The 14,355-nt window shown below is 40.4% G+C and overlaps 1 protein-coding gene across 1 annotated transcript in view; it reads left to right on the forward strand.

Annotated features, from left to right (window-relative positions):
* Nucleotides 1-14,355, forward strand: part of LIX1 (limb and CNS expressed 1) — a 169,593-nt gene that overhangs the window by 52,438 nt on the left and 102,800 nt on the right. The gene's annotated exons all lie outside the window — the stretch shown is intronic.

Genomic DNA, 14,355 nt, shown 5'->3' on the forward strand with positions numbered 1-14,355 from the left:
CTCCACCTTTCCCCACCCTCACCACTGATTGGCAGCACAGTGTACACAGAAAGCTGCCAACCAGTTGTAGGGGGCGGGTTATACAGTTCATGAATATGGAGGACTACCTGGCAGCAGGATTACTAGTCCTCTAGTGATAAATTCCTGCTGATAAATCAGTGATTTTATAAAAGCTATACTAAGCAGCCCAGTAAGTGACACATCACTGGAATCAGGATCTCTGTCTCTACGTTATGCTGCTCTCAGATTAGTTGGCAAAAACCCAGTGACACATTCCCTTTAAGAAGAGTAGATAAAAAGCATTTTATGTATCGTACGACTTATTTAAATTGTTATCACAACATATGAACTATCAATTATATAAACTTTAAGACCTGTATCAAAAACATGCAGAAATTGCATCACAGTGGTCGTAGTCATTAATATGGTTGATAGATGGGAATTCTTCCACTGGACATGGTAGAATAAAACTATGTTCTTTGTGTTCGAGGATTGAGATCATTTTCAAAATTTGGAACTCTATCTGGGCCAATATTATGCTTTTGGATGTTTTTAATAGTTCTTGTGCTTTTATGTTCCTGATGAAAACCTTCTTTTATGTTCTAGTGTTCGCTTTTGCTTTTCTAGAGTGTAGCTTGATGTTTCATGAATATCAAATACTTTATTCGTGGTTACATTGTGTTGGGTGGGTGACTTATCCGCTAATCCTTCCATCTTCTACTGACAGTATATATTATATGTCTATGCTTTTAAAAATAGTTCTGTGCCATTTTTGGCTGTCTAGTAAATCCTCAAAACCACATGGTATGGTCATGAAAATGTACAACAATTTCCATTTCCCACAGTAAGACCTATGTTAGCCCCAACTGATCTGACATTTGGCTCCCCTCTTCCTGAACTCAGCCACTCCGTGCTTTATAGTTTCCACAGATGTTTTTACTTTTAATAACACTGGGGACTTTTTTATATATTATCTTTCTTTTTTTTTCTTTTATTTGAGATAATATACGTATAGGAAGAGATTATCAGTTTTATACCTCTTCAGACATCTGATAAGTATCCTGATCCTGATTTGCTTCTATGAATATAAGAAATTCCTTTTATTTTGTTTCATGTCGCATGCTTTGTGTGGTATTAAGCAAATTTCACATCAGTGTGAAAAATTACAGCCCCATTACCAAAAATATATGATGGGTAATGGAGATCAGTAAGCAACAAGGAAACAGCTGCCTATTTTTGCTTTTGAATCCCTTAGTAAAAATTAAATTAATATATACACTCAACATTGAAATTGCAAGGCCAAGAAGGAGAAGTCGTTGAATTATAAATATCGCAGGATGGATAGACCTGTTAATGATACGCAAATTATGAAAAAAATTGCAGCCCGAGTTCTGAAATAAATATGTTTCGGAAGCTAGAAAAGTGTTCTCTACATAATAAAAACTAACTCAAATTACCCATGTCTATTCACTTTCAGCATCTTTACACTATAAACAACAAAGTTGTCAAAATTAATAAATTAGTAAATGGCATTATGGAAAACAAAAATAAAATTCAGAAGATTACAGAGATGCTCAAAAGCTGAATTGCCCAGGGCTGATCGCGTGGAAATCTGTGTATGCCTTATCACCTTCAGCTGATCCTGTTAAAATCTTTGCCTCAAGAACATTTCTATTCAATGATGTTACAACTAATCGTGTACCATTGCAGAGTCCTCGTTTTGTATTCAAATTTCTCAACAACATGATGATGCTGCCCACCTTAAGTCTAAGGCAATGACTTGGCATGCCTGATGGGGTTAAGCTATTTAAAAATTCAATAGGAAAATGTTCCCTTTCATCGTCATCATCTACAACAACAGAGTCATCGCTCCAACGTCAGCTGATGTTTTTCTCGGACTCCCCTCAACATTAAGCTCTTTATGTAGTAAGATAGAAACAAATTTTTAAGCATCCCAATTTATTCAGTATTGAGTATGAGCTTCACACGCAGAAATCCTCGCACTTACAGCCTTGGCTGCTATCAATGAGGTTATTAATGGTCTGAAAAATGTTCTACCATGCTGAAGGCACTTGGGCACACAAATCATCAAGATCCACTGCTGGCAGCTCCTTCCAACATTGCCAACCAATGATATCCCAAATGTACTAGATAGGAGACTGGTCCGGAGATGATGCAGGCCATGGAAACATGTTTAATCCACCCAAGTTGCTTACAGTATCTCGAGCAACATTCGACCTTGCATTGTAATGTTGAAAATGGCTCCTGGGACACTTTGGAGAAATGGTCATCCAACTGGTTCCATGATTGATCCATTCTGTACTGCAAGTGAAATTGAATGTCACATGCCAAGCCTAAGGCAGCAAATACAGTCTGCAAAAACCTTCAGAAAGCATTTGCACGACATTGGGCTCAAAGGTGGGGTTCTGTGGTCATGGTCTCCTGTCCATCACCATGGACAGCCTGCAAAATTATTACTATTGTGGTTGACACTATGACAAGGGAACTTCAGTTGGCACAATTATGGGTTACAACAGATGGCACTGTCAGTGAGCATCTTGGCTGGCATGGACATAGCAATAGTAAATGTAGGGGTAAGGTCACGTCCCCACTATCAGTATTCGGTCAGTATTTTTTCTCAGCAATGGGAGCCAAAACCAGGTGAGGAACAATCAGAGAAAAGGTATAATAGAAACAAGTCACCAATTCTGCATTTATCACCCACTCCTGGTTTTGTCTCCCGCTACTGAGAAAAAATACTGACCGAATACTGAGGGAATACGGATAGTGGGGCCGTGGCCTAACAGTCACATCTTTGTCTTAGAAATATAGAGAAATAGTCGGCACTCCGTAGTCCTCGTTAGTAATAGTGGTGCACGTGGAGAGATTACAAGCAAAATGAATAAATCCCGGCACTCACGTGTATTCGATCAGTTCATTTATTCCACATGTAGGAAAACTACAACAAGACGTTTCAGCCCCTTACAGGCTTTTTTCAATTGTCACAATTGAAAAAAAACGTCTTGTTGTAGTTTTCCTACATGTGGAATAAATGAACTGATCGAATACACGTGAGTGCCGGGATTTCTACATCTTTGTCTTAGAACCTACAGGGCCCAAAAGGTAAATTTTTCTGCACATAAAAAATCCAATACTATTAAAATTGTGTGATACTTGGGGGTCCTGTTGAGGATTTTGCATTGGGGCCCATAAGTTTAAAGTTACACCATTGGTGGATTGGCGGTATTCCAGGGGTAGAGGCACTGTTGATGGTACTCATATATACACTAGCATTATTTTTTAGACACTTCTAATGACTGTATTGTATGGACCCTATGTCTGACATTATTCTATAGCAGCAATGTCTAGCACTATTAATATAGCACTAGGATTATATTGTATATGCACTTATACTGCTGGTACTTATTCACTATGTGGCGCTGCTTACATGAAAACTTATGGAAATATTTAAGCACTGAATGATGAGCGAGGTATAAAATATTGGTGTGTTGTATATAGGACCATGTATATTTGCATTACTTGTATATAGCAGTTATATATACATACTGTTTATTAGGATAAATTTGTGTCTTTCTTTACACAAGGAAAATGTTTCACATATTGACTTCAGGTGCTTAAATCAGTTTTATTTCTACAGATTCCTACAATAATACATTAGACACAGTGTACAATCTTTGTTTCCATTTTTCCAAGAACTATATGGTAATCACATTGCACATGTTCTATTTTCAGACAAATATTTTTTGTATATTACAGCTTGTTACCACATTTCACTCTGACATTTCCACTGTTGGATGCATCCGGCTGTACCTGTTGGAAGGACTGATCATTGCTATGTTTTGTATTTTATGTAGCACGTGCTCTCCCGGGGAGACATTATGTATTGGCTGCACATTCCCTCTCTCTGAGGTTTGTGCTATGTTTCCTGAGTCCTGAGCAGTAAATCTTTCTGATGGTATTAGCAGACACATGAAGTAAAAGACATAGACAAATTCCAAGTGGAACCATGGCTTGAACATCCTTACAGTAATATACCCTGTCGTGTCCGCCATGTTCAGTATTAAGAATACAGACAAATCAATCTGATACAGCTCAATCTGATGTTCCCATTTCTAAGTTACTGTAATGTTGGAGTTTTGAAAATTCACATATCTAATGGAATATTGTGTTTGTTCTTTGAAATCTTAAGGCCAGTTATACGTAGAATATATTATGATCTATCTCTGAAAATGGACAATTGTTTAAAAAGAACAAAAACTCTCTATATATTTAAGCTTTTCCTACTATAGTCAGAACTACAGTATAACCGACTTGAAAACTCCATGGAAAAGAGTATTCAGGAAAAAGTGATATGACAGATCTAATCTTACGAGCAGTCTCTGGTATAGGCTACTTTCACACAAACTTATTTTTGATCCATGTGGAAAACGGATCGCACATGGACAGCACACAAGCCAATGTTAATCGAAGTGGAAATTCGCATGAATGCTTTTCCATTATGGATGGATTGTTGTGTGTGGAAATTGCAGCGTGTGCTAATATCATCCATTTTTTTGATGAGGCACACTTTTTTTTTATGGATGCCTCAAAAACCGGATGTCATACAGACACCTTCCATACAACATCTATTTTTAATGTATCAATTACAATTATTAATAAAAGAAAGTGTTTTCGGCTTTGTCTACTTTTTAAATTATTGATGCATCAAAATGAATGGCATATGGATGTTAGAAAAAGGACATATGAACAACATATACTGACTGTATGGACAAAAAATTGTAATTTTTTTCTGAATGAAAAATGAATGATTTTTCATAGCACACATCATCTTAGGCTAAGGCATGTTTTCAGTCTCTTTGCTGTCCGTGTGTGCGGAGTGCACATGGACAGCACAAAAAACAGTGATGGCAAAGGTCTACCAAAATTTTTTTTTTCCAGGTGCCAAGGTTTTTTGAATGGATTCAGGGTATTTTGAGGGCGCTGAATTAAAAAAATCGCATTACTTTTGCTAAATTGGTTCAAGTTTTTGAGATAATTTATCCATGAAAATAATGCGTTCCCCCAATGTGACTTGAATGCAATAGCTTTTAATCTTTTGACTCTTTAACAGTATCTTAGGTAATGAAATATCCCATATAATTATTTTGTATTTCAATTTGTTGGCTTAAAATGCTATAAAAGTGACTTTTTGAAGACCGAATTCTACTGTAATTAAGTCATATTCTTTATCCGCACTATAAACTTAATATAAAACCGCTCAGACATCATTGGCACCAAAATCACTGTATACCAGTGTAATCGATGTGGTAATTCACATTAATTTTTTCCCACGTGGACTGACAGTCTGTATGGAAATAATCTCAGCAGGTGCTAGCCTCATCTTTTTTTTTTTTTTTTTTAGATAAAACTTGCCTATACTTTTCAGTAGGCGTTAAAAAAAATACTGATGGTGTTTTTAACTGGTCCATTGCAAAGATTACATAGGAAACTGTATTAAGCTTTGTATTTTTTTAATTATGGATGTAAAAAATAGATGGTGCGTGGATGTAAAAAAATGGACATACGGATGACAGATGGACTACTCTACAGAAAAAAAATGGCCATTTTTCTTTCTGGAAACTTAACTATAGGGCTCAATCAGAAGATTGGATATGTGCTATCCAAGTTAAAATCGGCTAACACACAGACGGCACACTGACTGTTATTCAAAAAGGCTGTTCAGTTGACATTTTTTTTCATATGGTCAAGTGCACATTAATTGTCAAAGATTTAAGAAGAATCAAATGTGAAGCGCCAGGGAGCCATTATCTTCCAGTGCTGCCATATTCCAGAACTGTACCCTCCCTGGAGTGCCCAGAAGTTCTAGATTTTCAGTGCTCAGAGACATGGCCTATGTAAGGGATGCTGAAACCCGACCACCACTGAGCAAGACATAGAAGATGAAACATCAAGACTGGGCCAAGAATTATTGAAGACAAATTTTTCAAAGGTTTTATGGACTGATGAGACGAGAGTGACTCTTGACAGACCAGATGGATGGGTCTGTGGATGGATGTGTAACAGGCACTGACCTCCACTTTTACTCTGATGCCAACAAGGTGGAGGTGGAGTATTGCTAGGGACTGATATTATTGAAGATGAGCTAGTTGGACCTTTTCAGGTTGAAGATGGATTCAAAATCAACTCACAAATCTACTGACAATTTTTAGAAGACACTTTGTTGAAGCAGTGGTACAGGAAAATAGTCTGCATCTTACAGTAAAACCATGATTTTTATATAGTACAATACTCCATTGCATTCATTGAAGTACTCCACTGCTTGGCTGCCAGTAAAGGCATTAAAGGTAAAAGAATGACATAAGCCCCTTTCTCAATTGACCTAAACTCTTTTAAGAACGTGTCGGCCCTTCTTAAATGGGAGAATTACGGTGAAGCATAACAGTACACCTCTCTGAACAGTGTCTGGGAGGGTGTGGTTGGTGCTACCCAAAAGTTAATCATCAACACATTAACAAACTGTCAGACTCCATGGATGGAAGGCTTATGACTGTTATTGAAAAGAAAGGAATCTATATTGGTCACTGAAATTATTTTTTGCACAGTTTTGAGTTGTTTGATTTTTATTCTCACTTTAACAGCGGAAAATAAACAATTAAGATGGAGAAATTTTAGGTTTTTCATTTAGTTGTATAATAATTCTGCACACATAGACATTATCCTAAGAAAGTGAAAACCTCACTTCTACTTTCTTAAATATTCAGGTTTCATGTTTATTAACCTTTTGTAATGACCAAATAGCACTGTAGTTGTTCAGTAATAAAATGATCAGAAATACTAATCTCCTAATAATTGTGCACACAGTGTAGTCTATAAAGGACCTATTCTAGGAGTAAAATACTGACGCTCCAATTCATCAAGACTGGTGATTTTCACGCCAGTCTTGATGAGGGGGCATGATGGAGTCAGACGCTCCTGATTTATGAAGAGACTTTCTCTTAATGAACTAGGATTATTATTATTATTATTATTATTAGAGCACCATTGATTCCATGGGGCTGTACATTAGAAGGAATTACACACCGGATACAAATATAAAATACAGTGAACAAACTAACAATCACAGACTGGAACAGAAAGTAGAGGGCCCTACCCTTGTGTGCTTATTCTACAGGATAATGAGGAAGGAGACAGTAAAGTAGGGAGTTGCGGCAGCTTCGGTGGTGGTGAGGTGGCAGCAGGGTCATTGCAGGCTGTAATTCTTCCTGAAGAGGTGGATTTTCAAGTTCCGTCTGAAGGTTCCGATGGTGGTGGATAGTCAGATGTGTTGAGGCACAGAATTCCAGAGGATGGGGGACACTTTGGAGAAGTCTTGGAGGCGATTGGGTGAGGAACGTATGAGTGTGGAGGAGAGAAGGAGGTCTTGGGAGGACCGGAGGTTGTGTGTTATAAGATATCAGATTAGTTCGGAGATATACGGAGGAGATAGATTATGGATGGTTTTGTAGGTCAGTGTTAGCAGTTTGAACTTGGGGAATTGGGAGCTAATGAAGGGATTAAAAGAGGGGAGAAGCAGAGGAGTTGCGTGGAGAAAGGTGGATTAGTCGGGCAGCTGAGTGAATGTCAGACTGAAGAGGTGCGAGAGTGTTAGCAGGGAGGCCAAAGAGGAGGATATTTCAGTAGACGGGAGATGATGAGGACATGTACTAATATTTTAGTAAATTCAGGGTTGAGGAAAGGATGGATTCTGGAAATATTTTTGAGTTGGAGGTGACAGGAGGTGGCAAGAGCTTGGATGTGTGCTTTGAAGGACTGGGCAGAGTCGAGGGTAACTCCGAGGCAGCAGACTTCTGGTGCCGCGGAAAGGGTGGTATTGTTAATTGCGATGGATCGGGTAGGGGGGGTTAGGCGAGTTGGAGAAAAGATGATGAGTTCCATTTAGTCCACATTGAGTTTTAGGAAGCGAGAGGAGAAGGAGGATATGGCTCATAGACACTCTGAGATTCTGGACAGCAGAGAGGTGACATCTGGGCCGGAGAAGTAGGTCTTAGTGTCATCAGCGTATAGGTTGTAATAGAAGCCATGGAACTTTATGACCCGTCCTAGGCCAAAGGTGTAGATTTAGAAGAGCAGGGGTCCCAGGAGAGTGCCTTGAGGTGCACCAACAGAGAGAGAGAGGGTGGAGTGAGGATGCAGTATTAGAATAGGAGACACTAAATGTGCGGTTGAAAAGGTATGCGGAGATCCAGGAGAGGGCAAGGTCCTTGACGCCAAGGGAAGAGAGGATTTGTAGTAGGAGGGAATGGTCAACTATCAAAGTCAGAAGCCAGGTCTAGTAGGAGGAGTGTAGAGAATTGTCTGTTAGCTTTGGCGGTAAATAAGTCGTTAGTAATTTTGGTCAGGACAGTTTTCGTGTAGTGGTAGGGACGAAAGACGGACTGTAGATCATCAAAGAGTGAGTTAGAAGTGAGGTGGGAGGAAAGGTCAGCATGGACATGCTGTTCAAGGAGTTTTGAGGCGAACAGGAGCAGCCATATGGAACGATAGCTAGACGTAGAGGTTGGGTCAAGAAAATATTTCTTAACCTCTGGTACCTTCACTTCTGCTTTTAAACATGCCACAATCACACGGGTCAACGATAGGTTGAAGAGATGGGTTAGGGTTGGGACGAGCGTGGTGGTGAGGTTGGATAGGAGGTGGGATGGCATGGCATCAAGTGCACAAGTGGTGAAGTGGGATTTGGAGAGGAAATGAGAAAGTTCTCCATCAGTGATGTTGGGGAGGAAGGTTATGGGGGAGGGACAGTGGTCTGTTGTACGTAGGGGTTGTGGTGTTTGTGCAGTAGAGACATGTCTTGTTTGGTCAATCTTATTTTTGAAATATGCGGCAAAGTCTCCTGCAGAGATGAGGTAGGTCGGAGCGGGTAGAGAAGGGAGGTAAAGGTGCTGAATAGCTGTTTGGGGTTGTGAGATAAAAAGAATACAAGGGTGGTGAAGTAGTCTTGTTTCGCACAGGTGAGGGCCGACTTGAATGTGAGAGTTGCTTTTTTGAAGGCAGTGAAGTCTTCTTGCGAGTGCGTTTTCTTCCAGTGCCGCTCCCCAACCCTGGACACTTGCCAGAGCATTTTAGTGAGGTTGTTGTGCCAGGGTTGTCTATTGATTTGTCGCACTCTGTCATTCACAAGTGGGTCGACCAAGTCAATATCTGATGCGAGTGTGGCATTGTAGAAAATGGTGGCACTCTGTGTCGTGGAGTGAAGATATGGAGGACAGCGGTAGAATAGTGTTGGAGAGTGTGTGAATGTCTGGGTGTGAAAGGTTTCTGTGGGAGTGTGATAGTTTCTAAACATGGGGGTAGGTGAGGAGGACAGGGATAAGAAAGTGAGGTGAGGTTTTGAGGTCAGATAGGGAGCATAGGCAGGTGAAGCTGAGGTCTAATATATCCATCTGTTTGGATGGCTGTGGTGGACCACCAGGTAAGACCATAGGATGAAGCAAAAAAGTAAATAAAAAGAAAGCACAGCAGCACTCTGTAAGGGCCAAGATATATGAAAATACTGAGAACATAAGATCTAAGCTGCATTATTGCTAAATAAAATGTACTTACAAAAAATGAAGGTTCTTAGCGCATAAATTGGCCAATGTATGCCCATCAACCACGGCTAGGTGACCTCCACATGATGGGTAACTATCCTCCTAAACATGCCTCTCTTGGGCTATAAGCCTACAGTTTAAATGGGCAAATATGCCTCTCTTGGGCTATAACCCTACAATTTTAAGTGGGCAGGTAGAAACCAACACTAATTAAAAGCACCCTTGGACTGATGGGTGGAGTGCAGAGTCAGAAAAGGAGGCAGTCAAAACCTCCATGGTAAACTGCAAGAAAACAAAAAAACCTGATCAGCACCTCCATATAGTGTGAACAGGTTCACGCTGCAATGGATGAAGCAAGTGACAGGAGTTTGAAGGCTGCAGGCTGGCGGGTGTCATTGGGGATGTTGAAGTGGCTGAGCCCGGAGGTCGGTATATGGCGGCCAATTGGAGATTGGAGGGAGAGTAGATACTGACAGAATGCATTTCAAAGGAAGGGAGGATGAGGGAGGGTAGTGGTGGTATTGGATTGAAGGTACAGTTGTTAGAAAGAAGACGATACACTCTTTCACCATGTCTTTTGCCATGGCGAGGAGTGTGGATGAAGTGGAGGCCACGGTAACACAGCACAGTGGGCAAGGCCGTGTCGGAGGGCATCAGCGATCTGTCACTGAGGCCCAGGAAGAATAGGGTATAAAAGTAAAGAGGTTGTGGATGGCGTGAAGCTTATTGCAGAGGGAACAGGCTTTCCAAAGCGCTCCAGAAAAAAAAAAGAGTGGAGGTGTGGGCGTGAAAGGAACAGGTTTTATGTTGGAGAGATTGTGATATTTTCTGCCAGGTTGTGAGTGATAGGAGGGAGACTTAATGGTGTGGTAGCAGCTGTGGATGTCCCAGATTGGGAGATATATTGCCAGCAGTGAGGAGAAGCAGAGAAAAGGAGAGGGGATGGGAGAAGGAGAGTGGCCGTCTTGATTTGTGTTTAAGGAGGAGAGATCTGAGGTTAAGGAGCAGGTCTGCAGATGAGGTCAGATGTGGAGGTAAGAGGTAAGGTGAGATAAACATTTGTTCGGTGAGTGCTGGGGTTTTTGGGGAAAAAAGGAGAGTAAGGAATAGTGGAGCAAAAACATAAGTAAGCATGGTGAAAAGTAAGTGTGGGAGATAAAGAGGTTAACACAATTAACAGTGGTAGGTTCTGGTCACTTCTGATATATTTCTAATGTGCACTTAAAGGCTGCACTTGAAGATGCACTCAGAGGCCAAGGTGAGAGACCTCTTGGTCCAAATTTATACACCTTTACTTGCACATGAAAGATACCAGGTGAGACCAGAGGGGAGTAGCCATAGAGATGCAGGTAAAACAATTAGAGAAATAGGATAAGCAGCAGACATACCAAAAATAGACAGACAGGTGTGGATTGTGATCAAGTGGCAGAGTATCTGACAAGTGGTGTGCGCTTCTGTGCGCACCGCCACAAATCTTACTCCAGTCAGTGACTGGAGTAAGACTTCTGGTGTAAGGAACAACACAGCTCATCATGAATTAGACGAGCTGTAGCATCATGCCTTCATCACGTCCTGCCCCTCACCAGCTCTGCCCATTTTGATGGAGCTGGGAGAAACTGCTGTGAAAACACCAAAAGTCACAAAATTTTTGTGCAACTCTGAGTTACGCAAAAATGTTATGACATATCAAACCTTTTTTCTCAAGTTTAATGGCATAAAAAGGTTAGATGATTTTGATTTAGGGACAGAAAATAGAGATATTTAGAAGTTTTGGTCCTGAACGTGCATTTCATTAACGTCAAACAGATGATCTTTCTGCTTTTTGACTAAAATAATTAAACATAGTGTCTCTCTGTATGTGGTAATAAAATCTAGTTGTAAGCCATTACGTTATTCCCCAAATGATCGTATTGCTGTTGCCTTCATGCTTTGCCACGAATGGTGACAGTATTTCACAATACAGCGCAGCAGGACGATCAGGGGGAAGGTTTCTCATGATGATTTAAACCAAACATTCTCCGCACAGCTGAAATCCCAAGACCTTCGACAAACGGCTGGGAAACAAAACAACTGCGCCCTGCTGCTACTGTGTAAGACAAAGTGCTTCATGAAAGCAGAGACCTTCAAATTAATTTGTGGTTTTAAACTGCACCATAGGCGAAACAATAATAAATGAGTATATAGAATGACTCGGCTCATAGCACAGATTGCAAAACTGTTGATTTTGCCAAAATTGCTCTATCAAATCATATAATATCTCCCAGTGACAAAAACGGCAGGTGACTTATGTTGAAAACAAGATTCTTTGTCTCGGTGTGAGTCCACACGTTCATTAAATAGTCATGTGGTATAGTACATGTCTGGTTTTCGACTATATTTAAATGTTTGTAGCATGATACCCAGATATGTGTCTGCAGGAGGAACGATCATAGGCATGGTATATGAAAAGTGCCGGGCAGAACTACAACACCCGAACTACCACACCCATCGTGTACTGATTACTTCTTTCTGGCATCTGAACTTGAGCTTCTGCCAACATATTTAGACTTGACACTCACTCTTACATTTTTAGCGCTGCCAAAGAAAGAAATCCTCAGCGTAAATGAATTTCTAATTATGACAGCTATGTAAGAAGTAATGTTTCTCCTTGCGGAGAGCGACATGCTAAGCACGTCAAGGTGAGGAGACTTTTAAAGCCACTGGGAAATATGCAAATTGTCTCTAGCGAGGAAGAGAACTAGTACTCTAGTGCCACCTATTGGAAGTAGCAATACTAAAAGTCAATATTGACCATTTAGTGAGCCTTGTCACATGACTGAGGATAAAAGCAAAGACCAGAAACTCAATTTATAGACACTGTGTTTCGGGGTACTGCCCCTAGTCAGTGCAAAGTGTGAGTTCTGGTTTGGCTGGGTGAAAGGCGTCAGACCGGTATCTGAGAAGTAACGTTTCTCCTTGCGGAGAGTGACATGCTAAGCATATCAAGGTGAGGAGACTTTTCAAGCCTCAATGCTCCTCTGGGAAATATGCAAATTGTCTCTTCAGAGAGGAAGTCATGTGACAAGGCTCGTTAAAGGGTCAATATTGACTTTTAGGATTGCTACTTCCAGTAGGTGGCACTAGAGTTCTAGTTCTCTTCCTCTCTGAAGAGACAATTTGCATAATTATGACAGCTAATACTAAAGAATGAAAATATGACAAATCCTTGTGTGGAATTGACCCGCTCCAGGTGCACATTCTGCCCTAATTTCTGATATCTGCTGTTTGAAATACATGTCAGATTAAGGCCAGGATCTTAAGAAAGTATGTAAAACCATCCGTTTGTTTTCCAGAAAAAATGGATGATATTTCATCCATATGATGTTTGCTATGTCATCCTTAAATAAGTTCTTTATCATCCGTATAACATCCGTATGACATCCATTATATACATGAACAATTTAAACATAAAAAGGTCGAATACAGTTTCCTGTGTTAAAAATTTTAATGGATCTGTAAAAAGTGAATGCTATATGGATTGGGCCATTTGACATCCGTTTTGATAGCATGCCAATTGACTTTAATAGATGGGTCGGATTTGATAAATGTGTTAGAATAGCGCATGCTCAGTGGTGTACCGTCCATACCGGCATCGGGGCCCATGTGTCATGGGGGCCAGTGCCACTTGGCACCGAACTCCCTCTCCTCCCCCTGTCATCACTGTGTGAGGAGCTGTGGGGGCCCTCATACTTGATAGGGGCTATCATACTATGTGGGCCACAGTACTGTGTTTGTGGCGGGAACTATAGAAATATCATGTTATAGGGGGGCATTTTAGGGGCATCATGCTGTGGGGGTATTATACTATGTTGGTGGTACTGTGGGGACATCATACTTTGTGAAGGAACTGTGTAGTCATCACATTTTTTACTGTACGTGTTGGATAAAACTGTGTGTGGGGACACCATACTCAGTGTGCAGGTGGGGGCATTTTTGGAAGCATCATACTCTATAATGGCCATAAAAGAAGTTTTTTTTTATTTTTTATACATCCACTATCGGTCCATATATAAAATGATCATGTGATCTACCCCAACCCCACTGATTGGCATTGGTCCTTGTGGTGTTCATATGCTATTGGTTTTGCATACAGACAGCATACGGGTATAGAATATGCTCATCTCCCTCTTGCTCCTCCCTCTTCTCCCCTTACCTTCTCCATAGACCGTCATGAGCACTAGCTGCCATCTCCTACAGTAGTGTTCAAAATAATAGCAGTCCAATATGACTAACCCGATTAATCACTGGTTTTGGTATAAATTATATTACCACATGTCAAACAATTTACCAGTTGTTGCAGTAGATTCTAAGAAAACCAACAGACTCCGCATTCATGATCTGCAAGTTTTTGAATCTGTGTATTTGAATAATTAATTGAAAAGGAATGTGTTCAAAATAATAGCAGTGTGGAGTTCAATTAGTGAGGTCAATCATTCTGTGAAGAAACAGCTGTGAATCAGGTGGCCCTTATTTAAGGTTGAAGCCAGCACATGTAGTCCATGCATTTCTCATTGATAGCCTGAGAATTATGGGTCGTTTGAGACATTGTTCAGAAGAACAGTGTACTTTGATTAAAAAGTTGATTGGAGATGGTAAAACTTATAAAGAAGTGCAGACAATGATAGGCTGTTCAGCTAAAATGATCTCCAATGCTTTAAAATGGAAAGCAAAACCAGAGAGATGTGGAAGAAAACGGAAGACTACC

Source organism: Phyllobates terribilis, unplaced genomic scaffold (genome assembly GCF_046119375.1).
Source record: "Phyllobates terribilis strain yellow unplaced genomic scaffold, ASM4611937v1 Scaffold_1__5_contigs__length_1240528914, whole genome shotgun sequence".
Taxonomy (NCBI): Eukaryota; Metazoa; Chordata; class Amphibia; order Anura; family Dendrobatidae; genus Phyllobates; species Phyllobates terribilis.